Raw genomic sequence first — 26171 nt, 5'->3', positions numbered from 1 at the left:
AGTACAATGTGCGTGGAAGAATTTGTATCCTAAGGTAATTGCAGTATCCAAATGTTCTTTATTCCTGAATGTACATTACTCCATCCAAAAATGTCACCCTTTTAAACAAAAACAAGCAAGGCTCTATCATTTGAATAAAGATTTTTCCCAATGGGATCACTCATAATAAACACAGAGCAAAATACCAAATAATGTAAAAGAGCTCATCAAATCACAGTACAGTTCTGACTTTAAGATCATGCTTTATACTCAAAATAAGGCCAAGTATCTAGGCTAGGTAGCTAACAATTCTGTAGCCAAACACTGGACATTTTATAATGGTTTACAGTTCTGACTAAGCAAACAACTTGAGACCCGATGTAGATCAGGAAAACGCTTCGCCGAGCACCTACGTTCCATTGCCAGAAAAAGCAGGATCTCCTAGTGGCCACCCATTTCAATTCAGCTTCTCATTCTGACATGTCAGTCCATGGTTTCCTCTGTTGTCAAGATGAGGTCACATTCAGGTTGGAAGAGCAACATATTATATTCCGTCTAGGTAGTCTCCAACCTGATGCCATGAACACTGATTTCTCGAACTTCTCATAATTACCTACCACATCTCGTTCACTGTTCTCCGTTCCCATTTCCCTCCCTCACCTTGTCTCCTTGCCTGCACATCACCTCCCTCTGGTGCTCTTCCCCCTTCCCTTTCTTGCATAGCCTCTGTCCTCTCTTATAATAACATTACAGCAGCACTGGCAATAAACAGAGAAATATCTGAGGCTTATAAGAACAGAACAGCAGTTATCGTGGGTGACTTTAACTTGCACGTAGATTGAGGAGGACTTCATAGGATGCATCCATGATGGCTTTTTTGAACATCATGTTACTGAACCTAAAAGGGAATGTGCTATCTTAGATCTGGTCCTGTGAAATAAGACAGGTCAAATTAGTGATCTTGCAGTTAGGGGTCCTCTTGGAAAGAGTGATCACAGTATGACTGAATTTCTCATACAGATGGAGGATGGAATAGTTCAATCTAAAACCAGTGTATTATGCCTAAACAATGGCGACTACAATGAGATGAGGAGGATTTGGCTAGTGTAGACTGGGAACACAGGCTATATGGTGGGAGAGTTGAGGAACAATGGAAGACTTTCAAGGAGATTTTTCACAGTGCTCAACAGAAGTATATTCCAGTTAAAAGCAAGGACAGTAAGGGTGGGGAGAGCCAGGCTTGGATAACTAAGGAAATAAAAGAAGGCATCAAACTAAAAGCTCTTGCGTACAAAGTCGCCAAGAGTAGTGGGAAACAGGAAGATTGGGAAAACTTTAAAAAGCAACAAAGTACCACTAAGTGAACAATAAAGAAAGGGAAGATAGATTATCAAAAAAGACTAGCACAAAGTATAAAAATGGATAGTAAAAGGTTTTATAATTATATAAAGCAGAAAAGGGTGGCTAAAGTGAACATAGGTTCCTTGGAGGATGAGAAAGGGTAATTGATATTGGGTAATTAGATTAGATTCAACTTTATCATTGTGCTGAGTACAGATACAAAGCCAAATGAAATGCAGTTAGCATCTAACCAGAAATGCAGAGAATAGTGTTATTTACAAAATAACTGTGAATAAAAAATGCTACAGCACACAAATATAAAAGTACTGAGACAGTACAGTATGGGTGCAATACTGCTTAGCACTGTGATGTGAGGTTCAGCAGGGTCACAGCCTCAGGGAAGAAGCTCTTCCTGGGCCTGCTGGTGTGGGAGTGGAGGCTCCTGTAGTGCCTACCGGATGGGAGGAGAGTAAAAAGTCCATGGTTAGGGTGAGATGCATCCTTGATAATGCTTTTCACCCTGCCCAGGCAGCGTTTATGGTAAATATTCCCAATGGTGGGCAATTGGATGCCGATAATCCACTGGGCAGTTTTCAGCACCCGCTGGAGTGCTTTGTGGTCCGATACGGGACAATTGCCATACCACACTGAGACACTGTTGGTGAGTATGCTTTCAATGGTACAGAGATAAAAGTCCGTCAGTATCCTGGGACAGAGGTGAGCATTCTTGATGCTCTGCAGGAAATAAAGGCACTGTTGCGCCTTTTTGATCAGGACGGAAGGGTTCAGGGACCAGGTGAGATCCTCGGAAAAGTGGACACCAAGGAATTTGAAGCTTGATACACGCTCCACTACAGCTCCATTGAAGTAGATGGGGACATGAGTGTGGCTCCTAGCGTGCCTGAAGTCCACAATGATCTCCTTGGTCTTCTGGGTGTTAAGGGCCAGGTTGTTGTCGGCACACCACGCGGCCAGGTGCTGGACCTCGTACCTGCAGAGGCTTTGAAAGACTACTTTGTGTTGGTCTTCATGATGGAGAACACAAGTAACATGCAAAAGAGAAATGTTATGGATGCAATGGGAGGTGAGGACATCGATACAACAGCTATCACTGAAGAGGCAGTGCTGAGCAAACATGTGGGCATGAAGATAGATAAGTCCCCTGGTCCTGATGGAACGCATCCCAGGGTACTGAAAGAAATAGCAGAATTTATAGTAGAGGCTTTGTTGATCATTTACCAAAATTCTCTGAACTCTGGGCAGATCCTGGTGGATTGTTAAATGGCTACTGTCATGCCATTGTTTAAAAAAGGATGCAGGCAAAAGGCAGGAAACTATAACCCAGTTAGTTTAACATCTGTAGTTGGGAAAATGCTTGAAGCTATCATTAAAGAAGAAATAGTGAGGCGTCTGGAAAGAAATGGATCCATTAGGCAGATGCAGCATGGATTCAGCAAAGGCAGGTCCCTGTTTGACAAACTTACTGGGGTTCTTTGAGGATATAATGAGCGCAGTGGATAGAGGGGAACAGATGGACATTACTTACTTGGATTTCCAGGTGTTTGATAAGGTGTCACATAAAAGACTTATTCATAAGACAAGGACGCACAGAGTTGGGGTGATGTATTCACATGGATAGAGGATTGGTTAACTAATAGAAAGCAAGGAGTTGGAATACATGGGTGTTACTCTGGTTGGCAATCAGTGGTGAATGGTGTGCCGCAGTGGTTGGTGCTGGGCCCGTACTGTTCACGATATACATTAACGATCTGGAAGAGAGGACCGACTGTAGTTTATCAAAGTTTGCTGATAGAAACATAGAAAATAGGTGCAGGAGTAGGCCATTTGGCCCCTCGAGCCTGCACTGCCATTCAGTATGATCATGGCTGATCATCCAACTCAGAACCCTGTACCTGCTTTCTCTCCATACCCCCTGATCCCTTTAGCCACAACAGCCATATCTAACTCCCTATTAAATATAGCCAATGAACCGGCCTCAACTGTTTCCTGTGGCAGAGAATTCCACAGATTCACCACTCTCTGTGTGAAGAAATTTCTCCTCATCTCGGTCCTAAAAGGCTTCCCCTTTATCTTTAAACTGATCCCTCATTCCAGACTTCCCCAACATCGGGAAAAATCTTCCTGCATCTAGCTTATCCAATCCCTTTAGAATTTTATACGTTTCAATAAGATCCCCCCTCAATCTTCTAAATTCCAGCGAGCATAAGCCCAGTCGATCCAGTCTTTCTTCATATGAAAGTCCTGCCATCCCAGGAATCAATCTGCTGAACCTTCTTTGTACTCCCTCTATGGCAAGAATGTCTTTCCTCAGATTAGGGGACCAAAACTGCACACAATACTCCAGGTGTGGTCTCACCAAGGCCTTGTACAACTGCAGTAGAACCTCCCTGCTCCTGTACTCAAATCCTCTTGCTATGAATGCCAACATACCATTCACCTTTTTCACCGCCTGCTGTACCTGCATGCCCACTTTCAATGACTGGTGTACAATGACACCCAGGTCTCGTTGCATCTCCCCTTTTCCTAATCGGCCACCATTCAGATAATAATCTGTTTTCCTGTTCTTGCCACCAAAGTGGATAACCTCACATTTATCCACATTAAATTGCATCTGCCATGAATTTGCCCACTCACCTAACCTATTCAAGTCACCCTGCATCCTCTGAGCATCCTCCTCACAGCTAACACCACCACCCAGCTTCGTGTCATCCGCAAACGTGGAGATGCTGCCTTTAATTGGAGATGCTGCCTAAATCATTAACATATATTGTAAACAACTGGGGTCCCAGCACTGAGCCTTGTGGTACCCCACTAGTCACTGCCTGCCATTCTGAAAAGGTCCCATTTACTCCCACTCTGTTTCCTGTCTGCCAACCAATTCTCTATCCACATCAATACCATACCCCCAATACCATGTGCTTTAAGTTTGCACACTAATCTCCTGTGTGGGACCTTGTCAAAAGCCTTTTGAAAATCCAAATATACCACATCTACTGGTTCTCCCCTATCCACTCTACTAGTTACATCTTCAAAAAATTCTATAAGATTCATCAGACATGATTTTCCTTTCATAAATCCATGCTGACTTTGTCCAATGATTTCACTGCTTTCCAAATGTGCTGTTATCACATCTTTGATAACTGACTCTAGCATTTTCCCCACCACCGATGGGGAAAATAACCGGTCTATAATTCCCCAGTTTCTCTCTCCCTCCTTTTTTAAAAAGTGGGGTTACATTAGCCACCCTCCAATCGTCAGGAACTAATCCAGAATCTAAACAGTTTTGAAAAATTATCACTAATGCATCCACTATCTCTTGGGCTACCTCCTTAAGCACACTGGGATGCAGACCATCTGGCCCTGGGGATTTATTTGCCTTTAATCCCTTCAATGATGATATTTTGATGATACAAAACTGAGTGGAAAAGCAAATTGTGTAGAAGATACGCAGAGATAAAGATAGGTTAAGTGAGTGGGCAAGGGAGTACAATGTTGGCAAATGTGAGGTCATCCACTTTGGAAGGAAAAATATGAGCGCAGATTATTATTTGAATGGTAAAAATTTGCAGCATGCTGCTGTGCGGAAGAACTTGGGAGTGCTTGTGGATGAATCACAAAAGGTTGGTTTGCAGGTGCAGCAGGCTATCAAGAAGGCAACTGGAAAGTTGGCCTTCATTGTTAGAAGGATTGAATTCAAGAGCGGAGAGGCTATGCTGCAACTGTATAGTGTATTGGTGAGACCACACCTGGAATACTGCTTCTGGTCTCCTTACTTGAGGAAGGATATACTGGCTTTGGTGGCAGTGCAGAGGAGGTTCACCAGGTTGATTCCTGTGATGGGGGTGTTAGACTATGAGGAGAGATTGAGTCGCCAGGAACTCTACTCGCTGGAATGAGATGAGATCTTATAGAAACATAAAATTATGGAAGGGATAGATAAGATAGAGGCAGAAAAGTTCCCTAGGCTAGAACTAGGGACATAGCCTCAAGATTCGAGTGAGTAGATTTAGGATGGAGATGAGGAGGAACTGCTTTTCCCAGAGAGTGGTGAATCTGTGGAATTCTCTGTCCAATGAAGCAATGGAGGCTACCTCAGTAAATATATTTAAGACAAGGTTGGATAGATTTTTGCATAGTAGGGGAATTAAAGGTTATGGGGAAAAGGCAGGTAAATGGAGATGAGTCCATGGGCAGATCAGCCACAATCTTATTGAATGGCGGAGCAGGCTCAATGGGCCAGATGTACTAATCCTGCTCCTATTTCTAATGTTCATACATTCTTATTAGATTCCCCCCTTCTCCAGCCCTTTAACTCTTTCACCAATCAACTTCCCAGCTCTTTATATCACCTCTCCTTCTCACCTATGACCTTGTACCTCTTCCTCTCCTCCCCCCACTCTGACTTCTCATTTCTTTTCTAACTGTATCTTAAATATATTTAGTAAGAAGCCTCAACTACTTCCCTGGGCAGAGAATTCCACAGGTTCACCACTCTCTGGGAAAAAAACAGTTTCTCCTCATCTCCGTCCTAAATCTTCTCCCCTGAATCTTGAGACAATGTCCCCTAGTTCTAGTTTCACCTAGCAATGGAAACAACTTTCCTACTTCTATCTTAGATAGATAGATAGATAGATAGATAGATAGATACTTTATTCATCCCCATGGGGAAATTCAACTTTTTTTTTCCAATGTCCCATACACTTGTTGTAGCAAAACTAATTACATACAATACTTAACTCATTAAAAAATATGATATGCATCTAAATCACTATCTCAAAAAGCATTAATAATAGCTTTTAAAAAGTTCTTAAGTCCTGGCGGTTGAATTGTAAAGCCTAATGGCATTGGGGAGTATTGACCTCTTCATCCTGTCTGAGGAGCATTGCATCGATAGTAACCTGTCGCTGAAACTGCTTCTCTGTCTCTGGATGGTGCTATGTAGAGGATGTTCAGAGTTTTCCATAATTGACCGTAGCCTACTAAGCGCCCTTCGCTCAGCTACCGATGTTAAACTCTCCAGTACTTTGCCCACGACAGAGCCCGCCTTCCTTACCAGCTTATTAAGACGTGAGGCGTCCCTCTTCTTAATGCTTCCTCCCCAACACGCCACCACAAAGAAGAGGGCGCTCTCCACAACTGACCTATAGAACATCTTCAGCATCTCACTACAGACATTGAATGACGCCAACCTTCTAAGGAAGTACAGTCGACTCTGTGCCTTCCTGCACAAGGCATCTGTGTTGGCAGTCCAGTCTAGCTTCTCGTCTAACTGTACTCCCAGATACTTGTAGGTCTTAACCTGCTTCACACATTCTCCATTAATGATCACTGGCTCCATATGAGGCCTAGATCTCCTAAAGTCCACCACCATCTCCTTGGTCTTGGTGATATTGAGACGCAGGTAGTTTGAGTTGCACCATATCACAAAGTCCTGTATCAGTTTCCTATACTCCTCCTCCTGTCCATTCCTGACACACCCCACTATGGCCGTGTCATCAGCGAACTTCTGCACATGGCAGGACTCCGAGTTATATTGGAAGTCTGATGTGTACAGGGTGAACAGGACCAGAGAGAGTACGGTTCCCTGCGGCGCTCCTGTGCTGCTGACCACCGTGTCAGACCTACAGTCTCCCAACCGCACATACTGAGGTCTATCTGTCAAGTAGTCCACTATCCAATCCACCATGTGAGAGTCTACTCCCATCTCCGTTAGTTTGTGCCTTAAGATCTTGGGCTGGATGGTGTTAAAGGCACTAGAGAAGTCAAGGAATGTAATCCTCACAGCACAACTGACCCCATCTAGGTGAGAGAGTGATTTGTGCAGCAAATACATGATAGCATCCTCCACTCACTTTCAAAATTTTGTATGTTTCTATAAGATCCCCTCTCATTCTTCTGAATTCCAGAGAGTATCATCCCAGGTGACTCAATCTCTCCTCATAAGCTAACCCTTTCATCTCTGGAATCAAGCTGGTGAACCTCTTCTGCACTGCCTCCAAAGCCAGTATACCCTTCCTCAAGTATGGAGATCAGAACTGCACACAGTACTCCAGGTGCGGCCTCACCAGTACCCTGTATAGTTGCAGCATAACCTCCCTGCTCTTGAATTCAGTCCCTCTAGCATTGAAGGGAAACATTCCATTTGCCTTCTTAATAACCTGTTGTACCTGCAAGCCAACATTTTGCGATTCATGCACAAGCACTCCCAAGTCCCTCTGCACAACAACATGCTGCAATCTTTCACCATTTAAATTATCTGCTCTTCTATTATTCCTTCCAAAATGGATGATCTCGCATTTACCAACATTGTATTCCATCTGCCAGACCTTGGCCCATTCATTTAACCTATCTTTATCCCTCTGCAGACTCTCCACATCCTCTGTACAATTTGCTTTTCCACTCAGTTTAGTGTCATCAGGAAGTTTTGCTACGCTACACTCAGCCCTCTTCCAAATCATCAATGTAAATGGTAAACACCGACCACTGCAGCACCCCACTCACCACTGACTGCCAACCAGAGAAACACCCATTTATACCAACTCTCTGCCTTCTATTGGTTAACCAATCCACTCTCCATGCCAATACATTTCCTCCGACTCCATGCATTCGTATCTTTTTTATAAGTCTCTTGTGCAGCACTTTATCAAACGCCTTCTGGAAATCCAAGTATACGACATCTACCTGTTCCCCTCTATCCACTACGCTTGTTATGTCCTCAAAGACTCCAGTAAGTTTGTCAAACAGGACCTGCCCTTTCTGAATCCATGCTGCATCTGTCTAATGGAACCACTCCTTTCTAAATGTTTTGTTATTTCTTCCTTAATGACAGCTTCAAGCATTTTCCCAACTACAGATGTTAAGCTAACTGGTCTATAGTTGACTGTCTTTTGCCTACATCCTCTTTTTAAAAAGTGGCATGACAATTGCTGTCTTCCAATCCGCCAGGACCTGCCCAAAGTCTAGAGAATTTTGCTAAGTGATTACCAACACGTCTACTATAACCTCCGCCAATTCCTTCAGTAACCTGGGATGCATCCCATCAGGACCAGGAAACTTGTCTACCTTCAGGCCCTCTAGTTTGCTCATCACTATCTCTTTAGTGACAGTGATTTTATCAAGGTTTTCACCTCCCATTTCGTCCATAACATCATTCTTTGGCATATCAGACGAGTCCTCCACCGTGAAGACCAACACAAAATAGTCATTCAATGCCTCCGCCATTTCTTTATCATTCAGTATTAATTTTCCCTTCTCGTCTTCCAAGGGACTTGCGTTGACTTTAGCCACCCTCTTCCATTTTATATATTTATTAAAACTTTTGCTATCTGTTTTAATATTTTGTGTTAATTTACTTTTATACTCTGTCTTCATGTTCCTTATTTCTTGTTTAGTTCTTCTCTATTGCTTTTTAAAGTTTTCCCAATCCTCTAGTCTCCCACTACTCTTTGTGACTTTGTACACATCAGCTTTTATACCACCCTTTATTTCCTTAGTTATCCAAGGCTGGCTCTCCCCACACTTAATGTCCTTAATTTTGACTGGAGCATACTTTTGTTGAGCACTGTGAAAAACCTCTTTGAAAGTATTCCACTGTTCCTCAACTGTCCTACCAAATAGCCTGTGCTCCTAATTCACATTAGCCAACTCCTCCCTCATCCTGTTGTAGTCTCCCTTGTTCAAGCATAATACATTAGAAATCCTGCCAATAATTTAACATATTGGCAGGATTTCTGTTTGATAATAACTTTTTTTAATGTTAAGGTTTCTGCATTTTGCATTTGCATTTTTAAAGACAAATGTAATTTTGGTTAAAACTGCTTTAGCACTGATAATCAAATGTTACAAGCATCGAGTCTCATTCCTCAAGAATTTAACTATTATTATTAATATTTGATTAAATAATGAATTACTTTAACGTTTTCTCTGGCTCTCCTTATCTCTAACTATTGTCTCCCCTTCTAATTTGTCAGTCAGTTGGAATTTGGTTCTCAGCAAACTGGGACTACTAAAATTAACAAAACACAATACAAATTATAGCAACTTCTGCCAATAATAGCAGGGCAATTCCTCAAGAAAAATGCAGTAAGTGCGGCATAGTTACATGGAATTCACTGGTACAAACCCTATCCTAGTTCAACCACTCCACTTAATTGACAGGGGCAAGAGCCAATCAACTCCAGCTTGGTTGATTACACTGTCACTAATAAGCATTCTTGTACTCTCGACCTGATTTGTCATAAACTGTTTATTCTAATTTACACAGCCTGATGCAGGTTGTTTCTTTATTCCTGCACAGTATGCAGCATCAGTGACAAGGTCATTGATTCCTTCAAGCTGCTTGCTAAGCCATTTCTCTCAGCAGCTTGGATTAGTCACATTGGTGTGGGTTTGCAGTTATATTTGGCCAGACCAGGCAGGGATAGCAGATATTTAACAGCTACATTTTGAAATAGCAGATTTTTAATTCCAGAATCACTTAATAAAAATAATTTAAATACATCAATTGGTATGGTGATTCTTCCTCCAGCCAATGATAAAATAGCCATTCACCGCTTACATATCAGAAAAATCCTCCCTGATCATTCTTCCTCACCTCCTCATCCTAGGGCATCCACCCCACTTGCACTGAAACAAGACAATGTCCTCCATCCCAGGACAATCTTCCCCCACCTCCTCCATCCCAGGACAATCTTCCCCCATCTCCTCCATCCCAGGACAATCCTCTCCAACACCCTCCATCCCAGGACAATCTTCCCCCACCTCCTCCATCTCATGTCAACCCTCCCCCACCTCCTCCATCCCAGGACAATCCACACCTACCTCCTCCATTCTCTCCAGCCTCATCCATCCAAAAAGAATACACCCCCTACCCTCTACATCCCAGGACGATCCTCCTGCCACTCCAGGAAAATCCACTCCACCCCTTCCAACCTCGGATAATCCACCTCCTAAATATTCAAACACATGAATGCAAGGAAGGAATACAAGGCTGATTCGGGATACATGGGTCATGGAGGCAGAGTCAGAGAGTGATGGTTCACTCAGCACCTTCGGCCCACTGAGTGTGTGCCAACTATCAACCACCCATCCACACTAATCCCATTTTATTCTCTTCATTTTCCATTCAACCTCCCCAGACTCTAAAACTCACCCACATTAGTCACGCATCAATCCACACATCTCCGGCGTGACGGAGAGAACATGCAAAATCCAGGGAGTCAGAATTGAACCGAGGTTGCCAAGGAGCAGTGAGGCAGCAGTTCCTCTACCTGCATCCACAGACTGCCCAGGGGCTTTGACTCTTCATCAAAGCATTCATTCAGTGATTCTTTCTCAAAGATGTGTAGATATCACTCGGGGGCCTCAGTGAAGGCCACCTGTAGATTCCAAACACAACGAAGTACAAACTTAAACCTATAGGTGGCAGTATGGTTCACTTTTCATAACTGGGCTTGGCAGGCAATTTGCAGTTGTTTGCATTTTTAATTCCCATTCCAAAGAAAATTAGATCCACTTCATTACACCTTTTATGCAAGTGGATTAGAGCACAGTCCCAAAGGAGGACTAATTGGAAGAACTTTAGTTACTGCTCTGATTTTCATTCTCCAACTGCGACTCTTTAATTTGCCCTGCATTAACCGCCACAGGGGAACAGAAGTCAGGCTCACTCAGAGAAGGCCTTCTCTCTGTTCACGAATGAAGGTCAGTTCGTTTTTTCCTTCACGCTCCAGTGTCTGCACACAGATGGGGTATGTACATTTACGGGCACAGTACGATTCTGTGCGTGTGGTTTTGTAAACAAACTCTTTGCAGGTGCTTGGAGATGTTGATGGTGTAATGAGCAACAACCAGCCTTACATATGGGCCCCATATCTAAGAAAGGGTGTGCTGGCATTGAAGAGCATCCAGAGTCCAGAGGAATTTAACAAGAATGATCCTGGGAATGAAGGTTAACATGTGAGGCGTGTCTGAAGGCTTTGTGACTGTACTCTCAGGAGGTTAGAAGAGTGAGTAGCTGAGGTGTGGGTGGTGTTTGAAGCTTATTGAATATTATCAGGCTCTGAGTGGACATGGAGAGGATGTCTCCAATAGTGGGAGAGTCTGGGAACAAAGGTCAAGCCTCAGGATATAAGGATGTCCCATTAGAACAGAAAAGGGGGTGAATTTCTTTAGTCAGAGGCTGGTGAAACTGTGGAGCTCATTGCCGCAGACGTCTGTGGTGGCCAAGTCACTGGGCAGATTGATAGCTTCTTGATTAGCAAGGGGACCTTTCATTTCCAGGATTATTCTCGCAAATGTGTTCTGGACCCACTCCAATGCCGGCACATCCTTCTTTAGATATGAGCCCAAACGTCTGCTCACAATACTTCAAATGCCTAGTAAATGCTCAGCGGTTCTTAAGATACTTTGATATTCTAATCCTCTTGAAATGAATGCTAACATCAGATTACCCTTCCTTATTACAAACTCAACCTGCAAGTTAACCTACAATAAGATATTCGAGACACTTTGCACCTCCAATTTCTGAATTTGCTCTCAGTTCAGAAAATAGTCTACATCCTTATTACTCCCACCAAAATGCATGACCACACACTTCCCTGTGCTGTATTTTTCTTTTAACTACTTGTCCATTTTCCCAATCTATTCAAGTTCTTTTGTAGGCTCCCTACCAAGAGAGCTTTCAGCCATCATCTTGAAGTGGTGTACATTCCATCTGAGACCAATGTCAGGCAGGCACTGGAGGGGCTGAGTAACATAATCAGCAGACATGAAACTATGCACTATGATGCTTTGGCCATCATTGATGGAGATTTCAACAAGGCCAGCTTGAAGAAATCTCCGAACAAGTACTGCGGGACCAGTGAGGGCAACGCACTTGACCACTGCCACTGTGCCACCCCATGCCCACACTTTGGAAATTCCTATCACCCGGCTGTACTTCTAGACCCGGAAGTAATAGCAACTATGCTTATTTCTGCCCTTGTATTTATGGCTTGATGCTGGTGTCTTCCACACTGAAGACTGGCACAAAATACTTAACAGTTTATCCACCATTTCTTTGTTCCACATTACTCTGTCTCCGGCATCATTTTCCAACAGTCCAATGCCCACTCTTGCCACTCTTCCGTTGTTTATATATCTGAAAAGTATGGTATTCCTCATCTATATTTTTAGTTTACCTTCATAGTTCATGGTTTCATGCCTTATTGCTTTTAAGTTGCCTTCTGTTAGTTTTTAAAAAACTTCTCAATCCCCTAACTTCCCACTAATTTTTGCTATATTGTATGCCCTCACTTTTGATTTATACTGTATTTGATTTCCCTGTCAGCCACGGTTACCTCATCCACCCTCAGAGTGCATCTTCTTTGCGATTAACTGATCCTGTGACTCCGAATTGCTCCGAAACATTCCAGCCATTGTCATTATCCCTGAGTGTTGCTTTCCAATCAACTTTGGCCAGCTCCTTTCTCATGCCTTTATTCAGCTGTAATCCTGATGCATCCAAACTGCAAGGTGAATTCCATCATATTATGGTTACTGCCTCTTTTCCTTAAGCTCCCTAATCAGATTGGGTTCATTTCACAACACCCAATTGAGAACTGACTTTCCTCTATTGGACTCAATAGAGCTCTAAAAAGCCATCTCACTGGCATTCTACAAATGCCTTCTCTTGGGATTCAGCATCAACCTGATTTTCCTAAACTATTTGCATACTGAAATCCCCCAGGACCATCATAACATTGTTCATATTACATAGCTTTTCTATCTTATTTTAATTTGTAACCCACATTCTGGCTATTATTCAGAAACAGGGTCTTTTTACCCTTGCAGTTTCTTAACTCTATCCATAAGGATTCTTCTGATTCAATCTCACCTCTTTCCAATGATTTGATTTCATATTTTTATCAGCAAAGCCACTCCACCCCCTCTACCTATCTGCCTGTCCTTTCGATGGTAAGCTGTCAGCTGTGGTTTTCCTCCAACTACCACTTTGTGATGCCCGCAAATTCGTACCTGCCAATCTCTACCTGAGATCTGAAGATAATCTATCTCCTTTTATCTACTGTGTGAATTGGAATATAACACCTGCAGTCCTGTGTTCACCATCCTTCTCAATTTTTCCTCCATGTTGCTTGAAGTTAAACGTTTTTACCTTTGTAAAAGCTTACAAAAGATTCAGAGAGCTAGGTAATGTTAGAGATCTAGAAGATTATAAGGCTACTAGGAAGGAGCTTAAGAAGGAAATTAGGAGAGCCAGAAGGGGCCATGAGAAGGCCTTGGCGGGCAGAACTAAGGAAAACACCAAAGTGTTCTACAAGTATGTGAAGAGCAAGAGGATAAGACATGAAAGAATAGGACCAATCAAATGTGACAGTGGGAAAGTGTGTATGGAACCGGAGGAAATAGCAGAGGTAGTTAATGAATACTTTACTTATAGTATAGTATAGTATAGTATTATAAAGTATATTATAAATTATATTTACTATGGAAAAGGATCTTAGTGATTGTATTGATGACTTGCAGCAGACTGAAAAGTTTGAGCATGTAGATATTAAGAAAGAGGATGTGCTGGAGATTTTGGAAAACATCAAGTTAGATAAGTTGCCGGGACCGGAAGAGATAGATAGATAGATACTTTATTCATCCCCATGGGGAAATTCAACTTTTTTTCCAATGTCCCATACACTTGTTGTAGCAAAACTAATTACATACAATACTTAACTCAGTAAAAAATATGATATGCATCTAAATCACTATCTCAAAAAGCATTAATAATAGCTTTTAAAAAGTTCTTAAGTCCTGGCGGTAGAATTGTAAAGCCTAATGGCATTGGGGAGTATTGACCTCTTCATCCTCACGCTACTGTGGGAGGCTAGGGAGGAGATTGCTGAGCCTCTGGCGATGATCTTTGCATCATCAATGGGGATGGGAGAGGTTCCGGAAGATTGGAGGGTTGCAGATGTTGTTCCTTTATTCAAGAAAGGGAGTAGAGATAGACCAGGAAATTATAGACCAGTGAGTCTTACCTCAGTGGTTGGTAAATTGATGGAGATGATTCTGAGAGGCAGGATTTATGTACATTTGGAGAGGTATAATATGATTAGGAGTAGTCAGCATGGCTTTGTTAAGGGCAAATCATGCCTTATGAGCCTGATTGAATTTTTTGAGGATGTGACTAAACACATTGATGAAGGAAGAGCAGTGGATGGAGTGTATATGGATTTCAGCAAGGCATTTGATAAGGTACCTCATGCAAGGCTTATTGAGAAAGTAAGGAGGCATGGAATCCAAGGGGACATTGCTTTGTGGATCCAGAACTGGCTTACCTACAGAAGGCAAAGCGTGGTTGTAGACGGGTCATATTCTGCATGGAGGTCAGTCACCAGCAGAGTGCCTCCGGGATCTTTTCTGGGACCCTTACTCTTCGTGATTGTTATAAATATCCTGGATGAGGAAGTGGAGGGATGGGTTAGTAAGTTTGCTGATGACACAAAGGTTGGAGGTGTTGTGGATAGTGTGGAGGGCTGTCAGAGGTTACAACGGGACATTGATAGGATGCAAAACTGGGCTGAAAAGTGGCAGGTGTTCAACCTAGATAAGTATGAAGTGGTTCATTTTGGTAGGTCAAATATGATGACAGAATGTCATATTAATGGTAAGACTCTTGGCAGTGTGGAGGATCAGAGGGATCTTGGGGTCCAAGTCCATAGGATGTTCAAAGCAGCTGCGCAGGTTGACTCTGTGGTTAAGAAGGCATATGGTGTATTGGCCTTCATCAATCGTGGGATTGAATTTAGGAGCCAAGAGGTAATGTTGCAGCTATGTAGGACCCTGGTCAGACCCCACTTGGTGTACTGAGCTCAGTTCCGGTCGCCTCCCTACAGGAAGGATGTGGAAGCCATAGAAAGGGTGCAGAGGAGATTTACAAGGATGTTGCCTGGATTGGGGAGCATGCCTTATGAAAACAGGCCTTTACTCGGCCTTTTCTCCTTGGAGCGAAGGAGGATGAGAGGTGACCTCATAGAGGTGTATAAGATGATGAGAGGCATTGATCGTGTGCGTAGTCAGAGGCTTCTTCCCCAGGGTTGAAATGGTTGCCACAAGAGGACACAGGTTTAAGGTGCTGGTGAGTGTGTACAGAGGAGATGACAGGGGTAAGTTTTTTACTCAGAGAGTGGTGAGTGCGTGGAACGGGCTACCGGCAACGGGTGGTGGAGGCGGATATGATAGGGTCTTTTAAGAGGCTTTTAGAGAGGTACATGGAGCTTAGTAAAATAGTGGGCTATAGACAAGCCTAGTAATTTCTAAGGTAGGGACATGTTCGGCACAACTTTGTGGGCTGAAGGGCCTGTATTGTGCTGTAGTTTTTCTATGTTTCTAAACTTTTTGTCTTAGCCTTTATCTTGGAGACTTCAGCAACCTCTCTTGCGCTCTCCTTCCCTAATACTTTATATTTTTTCCAAGCTGTTGAACCCATCTCCTTACTATTTAGTTTAAAGCCCTGTCGTCAGCCCTAGTAATGTGATTTGCCAGGACCCTAGTCCCAGCATGTTTCAGAGGCAGCCTGTCCCATTGGAATAGACCCCCTCCTTCCCCAGTACTGGTGCCAATTTCCCACAAATTCAAATCCACTTCTCCCACACATCAGGGAGCTGTAACTTTCTAACTGTATTAACCCTGTGCCATGTTGCACACAGCTCGGTTAACAATCCAGGGATTATTACTTTTGTGGTGCTCTTTTAATTTAGTATCCAGCTGCTCAGATTTGCTCAGCACGACACCCTTCCTTGTTCTTGTTTTCACCAATTCCGGGCATCAGTCAAAAAACTGCAAGTGCTGGAAATAGGAAATAAATACAGAAATCTCAGCAGGTCAGACAGCACCTGTGGACGGAGAAGCAGTCAACATTTTAGGAACATATATGACCCTTTATCATGAGCTGTGGAGTAGAGCTGCAGCCACAAAATGTCCTCTTTCCACAGATACTGCCTGATTGCCGAGCTCTTGCAACATTTTCTGTTTTTATAAATGCCAAATTAACCTTCTCTGAACTGACTTCTTTTTGTTCCAATTGTCAGCATATGCATGCTCTTGTACATTTCTCCTTAGGAATGGAGAACCACTATTGAATATATACGCACCCCCGGGAAGTGATATTGGTTTCTTTCAGAAAATTACTGATATTATGGTAGCGGACAAAGAAGGTCTCCTGATATGTGGGGGAGACTTAAATTTATAATTACAACCAAACTTAGACTCTTCCAATAGAAAAACCTATGAAACAAAATCTTTACAAAAGAAAGTTAATACACTTTTTGAGGATGTTGGTTTAATTGATATATGGAGGGACCTTTTCCCGACAGAAGGGATTACACTCATTATTCTGCTCCCCATTCTGTATATACAAGAAAAGACTATTTCATAACATTTTGAAAAGACAAAGACAAAATAAACACCTGTGGAATTGGGACAATAAATGTAAGTGACCATGCACCTATATATTTATCTGTTGATTTTGACCTACAACCGAAAAATACTATTTGGAAACGAAATTCAAGTCTACTCAATGATCCGTACTTTAAGGAACAAATTTAAAAAGAAATTGGTCTCTACTTAGAATTTAATGATAATGAAGAGGTTTCACCTCCCATTTTATGGGATACTCTGAAGGCTGTCTTAAGAGGGAGAATTATAGCGATATCTTCATATAAGAAAAAAGGAATAAAACATTAGAGGAATTACAAAATAGGCTGAAGGAACTAGAGAAAAAACACAAATTGAATTTGGCACAGGATACATTAGGGGAAATTAAAAGAATTAGGAATGAAAGTAATAGTTCCTGAGCAAGAGCTCAGGAAAAATTTAATGTTTCTGAAACAGAAACATTATGAAAGTGGATCAAAATCTATGAAAATACTGGCATGGAAACTGAAAAAAAAAGATAGCAGAAAATACAATTAATAGAATTAGGAGCTCAAGAACAAAATGATAAAAAAATAAGCTAAGTTAAATTCAAGAAGCTTTTGAAGTGTTTTACAAAACTCTATATTCCAAAGTTCCAGCAGGAAGCACAACCCAAATTGACACCTTCTTGAGTTCTCTGGAGTTACCCACTTTAAACAAAGAACAAAATAGCACGATGACTGCTGACATAACTGAAGTTGAATTAAAAGCTGCAATTAGTAGGCTTAAATTAAGCAAGTCACCAGGATCTGATAGGTATACAACAGAGTGGTACAAATAATTTAAAAATGAGTTAATTCCTGTTTTACTCCCCACACTGAACTGGGCTCTAAAAAAGGCACAAATGCCACCCAGTTGGAAGGAAGCGATAATCTCAGCTATACCGAAAGAAGGATAAAATGGAATGTGGGTCATTTAGACCAATATCCGTTCTTAATGTAGATTATAGATTATTTACCTCTATCATGGCCAAATGATTAGAGGAGTTTCTACCCATACTGATATGTAATGATCAGACAGGTTTTATATGACAACGCCAAACACAAGACAATATACAAAGGGCACTTCACATTATGGATCATATACAAAAAAATAAAATCGAAGCAATAGTGATAAGCGTGGATGCTGAAAAGGCACTTGATTTGGTTAATTGGAATTTTCTTTACAGAGTTTTACATAGATTTGGTTTCCAAGACACAATTATTAAAACTAAACAGACACTATATGACAACCCTACTGCTAGGATTAAAATCAATGGATATTTATCAAATAGTCTTACCCTAGAAAGGGGCACGAGACAGGGTTATGCATGGTCACCGCTACTCTTCGCATTATATCTAGAACCATTAGCTCAATACATCAGACAAAATGAAGATATCTAAGGGAATTACGATTAAAGGGATCTACACGGATGACATTTTGATCTATCTAGGGCAACCAACATACTCTTTACCTAAATTGATGCAATCCTTTGAACAATACGGTCAATTATCAGGATACAAGATCAACACAGATAAAACCCAATTACTTTCATATTACTATAGCCCACCGAGAGAAATTGAAAGTCGATATCCCTGGGCATGGCACACAGAGTCTTTCAAATATTTGGGCATCATTATGCCAAAAGATTTGGCAAAATTATCAGAATGTAATTATCAGCCTTTATATAAAAAAATTAAGGTTAGATATGGCAAGATGGAACCTGATTCCTTTTTTCAGTCTCAGTTCAAGGATTGAGTCTATTAAAATGAATATACTGCCCAGACTGTTATATCTCTTTCAGACCCTACCAATAGAGATTAATCAAAATCAATTCAATGAATGGAACAAGATGTTATCAAGGCATATTTGGCAGGGTAAAAGGCCTAGAGTTCATTTCAAAACTTTGCAATTAGCAAAGGCAAAGGGGGGGATGGGGCCTACCTTCTCTTAGAGATTATTATTTTGCAGCACAGTTGAGAGCTGCGATATGTTGGTGCAACCCATCATATGACGCTCAATGGAAAAACATTGAGGAGCAGGTACTTCCCATCCCCATACAAGCAATTTTGGCTGATAACAACCTGAAAAGGTACATAAATACTATTGATAACCCATGGGTGAAATTGACTCTTAAAATATGGAAAACTACTATAAAAGAACATATTCTAGAGGGAGATATTGCAATTCTTAAATGGTGTGCAAATGACTTAGATTTTACACCAAATAAATTGGATACTAGATTTAAGGACTGGACAGCTAAAGGAATAACAGTTCTTTGCAACATAATGAAAGAAGGAACACTGTTCAGTTTTGAAATGCTTAAAGAGAAGCACTTATTAGAAAAACAAGATTTTTATCGGTATTTACAGATGCGACAATATGTTAATAAGATGCTTAAAAATGTAGCCAAGGCAAGTACATGCTTGAGAGAGCTATTTAGAAAAGCATATTATTCAGATAACGGTAGTAGAATCATTTCAAGCATGTATAAGGGATTGTCAAATATTAAAACACATTCAACTTCATACATTAAAACAAAATGGGAGAAGGAAGGAGGGATAATTATATCTGAGAAGAATGGACAATAATATGGAGGTATCAATGGAAGTGTACCAGTTCACAGAAATGGAGGGAGTTTGGATGGAAAAACTTGATAAGATATTTTATTACACCCTCTCAGAAATCCCATTATGATAGTAACCTCCCTGTTTGCTGGAGAAATTGTGGAAATCAAAATGCAAATCATTATAATATTTTTTGGGACTGACCTGTTATCAAAAACTATTGGAGGGGGATACACAATGCCCTACAAGACATCTTTAAATGTGAAATACCCTTGGAGAGTAAGACCATATATTTTGGGTATATACCTCAAGAATGGTTGAAAAGAGATGAATATTTAATGAATATACTGTTGGTGGCAGGTAAAAAGTCCCTTACTAGGAAATGGTTATCACAGGAGAGCCCAACTTTAAATGCATGGTTGGAAATTACAATGGACATTTACAAAATGGAGAAGATAACAGCATTTGTTAATCATAAGCTGGAACAATTTGATTCATACTGGGAAAAATGGTTTAACTACATAATGCCTCATAGGCCTGATTTTATTCTCACAAATCAATGAATATGTTGTAGAAAAAAAGATCACTCCCTACTTGTACATAGTTTTGCTTGTTTTCTCTCTCTGCTTTTTTCTACAAGTGTATACCTCAGATAAATACTTTGTGGAGATTTGTGATATATATGATTATATGATATATATGTACAATGTCTGAAATACATCTTATGGAAATGTTTGTTTGATGATGAACTTCAATAAAAAAAATAAATTACAAAAAAAAAGGAATGGAGAACCAAAACTGTACATTGTCAATGTGGTTACCAGGATCTGTTAAGTCATGGCCATGTTGCTTTTGCAAAAAGGCCAATGCTGTGCTTGCCTCCTAATTACTTGCTGTACCTGCATACTAACCTTCTGTATTTAATTTACAAGGATTATCCAGTACAGCAGCATTCTCAAGCCCTTTACTTGACCACCCCCCTCCCACAGGGTAACATGATTAAGAAACACATCACATTCTACCATTCCAGTGTGCGTCAGAAACCTAGCACTCTCTTGTCAAAATCTCCCTCAACTACTCCACAACTATAATTTGTCACACTGCCTGACCTGGATAAACAGAAATTTCCAACAACTAAATATCAGCAAAACCATAACCATTGCTTTTGGTGCCTCTCATAAAGCTCCTGGTCTATAACCACCGACTCCTTCTCTCTCTTTGACACGTACCTGAGGTTGGACCAGAGTAGACTTCAAAATGAGCCAGTGTCTATATAGCTCCTCCTTTGTTTTTTAAATTGAATAGACAAAATCGGCAATACTACCAGCAAGGTTCAGTAGGAAGGCAGTTATTGCTTCTGCCACACAGCTCCAAGGACTCGGATTCCATTCTGACACCTGGTGCTATCCATGTGGAGTTGGCGCATTCTTACCACGACTGCAGGAATTATGCCCAGATACAGTCGTTTCCTTCCACACCCCAATGATGTGCAGGTCAATTGCTTCATTCACCTCTGTCAATTGACCCTTGTATATAAGCAAGTGGTAAAATCTAGAGGAGGGGGAAAGATTTACATAGAATGTTGGGGGGAAATAATAAAGTATGGGATTAATATTAGTGTTTCAGGGCAGCTAATAGTTATGGGTTTGGAGGACCAAATGTCCTGTTTCCATGCTCTGTAACTGTGATTACAGGAGAATTAGTGACAGAGGAAATTGTTCAAGACCTGGCATAAACTTGATAAACCTCTGTCTGTAGCATAGAAAGATATGATAATATCACACTACTCCATTCTTCTCTGGTATTATCTGAAATTGAAAATGTCATCCATGTTTTTGTTACATCAAAGCTGTTCTAAAGCACTGACCAGCTTCTCATTTTATACCCTACATAAGCACTGTGCTATAAAGCTGACCTACAGTACCCTGGGCCCCAGTCTCTATTTCTGAACTACATTCATTTCTGGCCCAGGATCACATGAGTTTTACCATTCTTGTTCTGGTTTTTGATTCAAAGATTCAAAGTACACTTATTATTGAAGTATCTAAGCTGTATACAACCTGTTGGCACACAAAGAGATACATCCACTTTTCCCTGTAGTCTCCACCAGTTCCACATCCCAGAGGGTTTGGCATGGCCTTCTAACCCCATGTCCACTGGATACCTTCAAATCACGAGGCTGAAAGGCTTTCTCTCAAAGCCTCTCCCATTGTCTTCCATCCTCTACTTCATTACAACACTCCAAATTATTCGAAGATTTATGGTTCAGTTTAAAATAATGTTCCTACCAAGCATCTTTTACTACATTAGAGGTGAGTTGTTGTTGAGATACACTTGAGCACTGGTCTCTAAAGAACCACACTTATCTCTAAAATTATATTCACACAATTTTTCTACATTAATATTAAATGTACATTAAGTTATTAAATTATATTTCTAATAACTGCAGAATAGTAACACAAATGTATTGCATTAATAAATTCTACAATAACTTAATACAACTCATATATAAAACATATTCAAATATATTTTCTCTGCTTTTTATGTCTTGTTTTATCTCTGAAAATTAAAGTGTGAAGCCTTCTAACCATCATTTATGCATATCTCATGATGCAGATTCAAGAAAATATAATCACAGTACTTTTTGACTATAACATTTTATAATCTCATTTAAAACTGTCACTCAGTGGTAGAACACATTCTGCAGACTTCGTTAACAAAAATCTCAGCAAACTGCATAAGTAGGTCATAACTTTTTTTCCTGTATTCAGTAACATATATGCAAAACACTTGGATGAGTAGTGCAAGGACAGGCTTTGCAGAAGGTTTCCTAGACAGTTATTACTAGAATCCTGAGAACCTGGGTGATCTGGAGTAAGTCACTTCAGTCCTAAGAATGGTTCGATGCTTAAGAATAAGTTGTAATAAAAATACAGGTTTTTTTTTCTTCCTATTCTTCCTCATCATCCTGAATTTTGGAGGTTTCCTTCGTTTGACCTTCAAAACATGAGGAATTGCAGGAACCATTTGGAAATCCATTCTAGGACTTCTGAACAGTGGTTTTCCTCACCTCCTTCATCTCACCCAGAATGCAGGGCTACACATTTGCCTAAATCGGCCACTGTTTTATTCCCTTGACTCCTGGTGAAACTTTGAACAATGATCCTTGGTCCTTCAGCTGCAATTCTTTGTAAGTGCATTTGACACAATTTAACCAAGGAAATTTCATGGGGAAAAAAAAGACATTTTCAAATGTTTATTGCTTTACTGAGTAGTCTGGTTAACATTCAGTCATTTGAAATTGTCTAGAACAATGCAAGCTTGTCTTTCGTGCAACCAGCAGCCTCTGTCTGGTACTGTTATTCTGCGCAGTACACCAACACATTTAGTAAAACCCAGCTGCTGCATCACAGATTTAGGGACTCCCCATTGATTTCCTCAACATGTTCCCAATTCTTCCCCCACCGAAGATGGGACAGGCTAATTGGTCATTAGTGTGTAGCTTGGTGACAGAGCCTGGGGGCTGGAAATGATAAAAACACGAGTAGAATAGAATGAGTAAGAGTAGGTGGGTGCCTGATGGCCAGTGTGGACTTAACAAGCCAAAAGGCCTGTTTCTGTGATGTGTGACACTGATGTGATCAATACTTGTCAAGAAAGACCACTTCTTAACAAGCAGCCACTCAGACTACTGTGAGCCCATATTTTTTCCAATTACTTACTCTGTCACTGGTTTGTTCTCAAAACTGGAACTCCTGGGATTAAATGAACAATGGCAGGTCACAAATGAAGCTAGCTAAGGAATATAACATAAGGTTGCAGAGCCTCAAAGTTGCCCATTTTTGCGTAGAGAACACATTGCAAAGTGACTTCAGTATGACATCAGGATTTCCTCTCCACAAGGCAGTGACCACCCCTGCCATAATGTCCACAGGTAATAGTTGATAAGATGAGGACAAGATGAAGTGGCTTCCTCGTGTGCTGGTCTCCTTGTCACAGGCATGTTGTTGATTAGGATTCAGTTTGATCATGGTGATGTTACTAACAACCAATAAAGACCTTCAGTGTAGATTGTGAGCCAGTCTCAATAGCATTCTATGACTGACTGATTTGCTGTGCTTAGCTACTCTGTGACAACACTTCCCACAATTATGGTGCAAGCTCCATTTACTAATGAGAGTACACCGCAGATTGAGTTCACCATTGGCACAATCGCATCCACGGTGCAGGTCGATGCGGAATGCACTCTGATAGCAGACGTGAGACATCTCAGTGACTCATTTGGCATTTTTAAGGAGTTGCATATAGGCAGGTTTCCTTTCCGAAAGGACATCAGATTGTGTTTTTACAACAATCTGGTGGCTTTAATTGTCACCATTAATGAAAGTAGTGTTTTAATTCCAGATGTATTTAATTAACTGAAGTTATATTTCTGAACTGCTGTGGTGGGATTTGAACCAGTCCCTGGATCATTAGTCCAGGCCTCTGAACGACTGATTCACTAACATAACCATTCTGTTCTCACAAATAATTAATTCGTGGATAGGTCACATTCTGTTCCTGCACTGATCAGGGAATAAAACTATTTTCTTTTCAACACTGACAGAGTATTTGTTCAGTAGATACAAAGAGAATTAACAGGAAATATAAACTAAATCTAAAATATCCATGGGAATTAATCGATTCACTTCCACTCAGTTTAATCTGTGTTGTTATGCGGCCTCAAATCTCATTCTTTTCTGCTTATTTTCCTCCCACCATATCTGGTACATTCAAAAAGAGATAGGAGCAAAGCATGTTTCAATAAAAAATATTTTAAGGAGAAAGATTCTGGTTCATTTTCTGCAGATTGTTTTCAAGATGTTCAATGCTATTCAGGAGTAAGTGAGCATCAATGTTTAATATAAGCATTTAGCAGTAGGTATTAATATTAATTAGCTGTTAGGAAGATTGCAAAATGTAGGCACTTTATGTAAATCCATCCATGTCAGATCTGAACACCATTGAAATTAATGTGACCTTTTCTGGAAACAGAAATTTGCATGCTTCTACATAATAAGTGTTTATCAGGATTTGGGAGGAATAGTTCAGAACTGAGAAATGCAGAATGGGGGAAGCAAGCCAATAATGTTATTGTTTTTTATTGAACCTTGAACTGGTTGGAGAACCATGATATTTGTGCACTATGGACAAATCTGGTAATAAAACTCAGAGTTTTCAAATTGTGGATTGTCTTGGAGGGAAGAGCAACCTCCAATTCTTCTCTCTTCGCAACGAACCATCTCTCTACACTTTTATTCCCTGTCTGGTTATCTCTAAGACTATCTTGGTTATCATCACCAAGAGAGAGGACAACCCACACCTGTGGCTTCTGAGAATTCCACTTTAAGTTGACATCCAACACCATGCATCACAAAGAATTCTTCTTCTGCTCTTTTCATCTCTACTCAGCCTGAAAATCAATAAATCCTTTAGATGGTGGTATTCTTAAAATCTTTACACTTCCCACAACCTTGCAAAAATTCAAAAATTCAAAGCACATTTATTATCAAAAAATGTATAAATTATAATCCTTAAAATTTGTCTGCTTATAGACAGACACAAAGTAAGAAACTCGAATAACCCAATTAAAAAAAAAGACCAAAGACCACTGTGACTTTTGAGAGAAAAAATACACACATCATGGAAACAATTAGAAGCAAGCCAACAGCATCCCAAACCAGACTGAGTCCCAGATCCATGCCTGGAGCAGCTGGAGTAGGCCCAGGCCTCGGCCCCCAGTTTTCACAACAGCTGGGGAGAAACGCACAGCAGCCGAATCAGTACACAGCCTCAGCTCAAGAATGAGCTTTCAATAACTTTAATGTACATATTTATTTCTTTCCCCAAGTAACCAATTGTTTCGTCTTCAGAGCACCTATGTTATTACGAACTCCATGGAGCATGTGGAGATCTTCCAACATTCAGGCACTCTTTCTTTTTTTCTTTCTTTCCTTCTCTTTTTTTTCTATAGGGAAGTTAGGGGGGAGGGGTTAAGGGGAGGGGGGAAGGGTTATATACATTTTTTTTCTATACTTTACTCTGTAATCACTTACAAATGCAATAAAAAAAAAGAATGAGCTTTCACAGGACAGCAGGCAAAATCAGCCTGACCCTCACCTCCCTATCTGACACTCGGGCTTGCAGCTTTCTATGCTGGTGTTTAAATTAAAAGCTAGTCCAATGCAGTTGCCTGACTCACACTGTTTACCAATTTCCCTTTTCTCATTGATTTACAGTAATATTCCATTTTTATATCTTAAGTTCTGTTCCTCAAGTCTAAACACTTCCCTGGCCCTGTTCTTTCTTGTCTTTGTAATAATCTTTTTAACAATTCTGCCCCCAGTCTTTTGCACATATCCATTATTTGTGCCTACTCTGGCCACTATGCCTTCAACGACCCTAGCCCCACACACACGATGATTGAACTGGGTGCACAAGCTTGCATTTCACCATAGCAGCTTGGAATCCCTCATCACTCTGCCTCCACATCAGATCCTCAATGAAAGCCATTTTGAATTCAAACTTTTCTTCACTCTCCAAATATCTCCTCCCTTTCTTCAGATACAACTTAGATGTTAGTTTCCATGAGCTATGTTGGAAATACACGTTATTTTAGTAGGCTTTCAGTGGTTAATTTAGGCTCATTTGCAAAAAAATCAAATTCATCACTAATTCTATGGCATTTTATTGGTGAAACATCCGAGAAAACTTTTTTCCCTGCCTTAAAGTATATTAATTTAGTCTTAACTCTGATAATATATCTTCCCTTTCTGTCAT

General features: G+C 40.7%; 1 protein-coding gene across 2 annotated transcripts in view; it reads right to left on the bottom strand.

The window, feature by feature from the left end:
• pot1 (protection of telomeres 1 homolog) overlaps positions 1-26171 on the bottom strand; it is a 381260-nt gene that overhangs the window by 142110 nt on the left and 212979 nt on the right. The window lies entirely within an intron of this gene.

The sequence above is a fragment of the Hemitrygon akajei genome, chromosome 10, assembly GCF_048418815.1.
Source record: "Hemitrygon akajei chromosome 10, sHemAka1.3, whole genome shotgun sequence".
In the NCBI taxonomy this organism is placed as follows: Eukaryota; Metazoa; Chordata; class Chondrichthyes; order Myliobatiformes; family Dasyatidae; genus Hemitrygon; species Hemitrygon akajei.
This window is presented reverse-complemented; position numbering and strand designations above follow the sequence as displayed.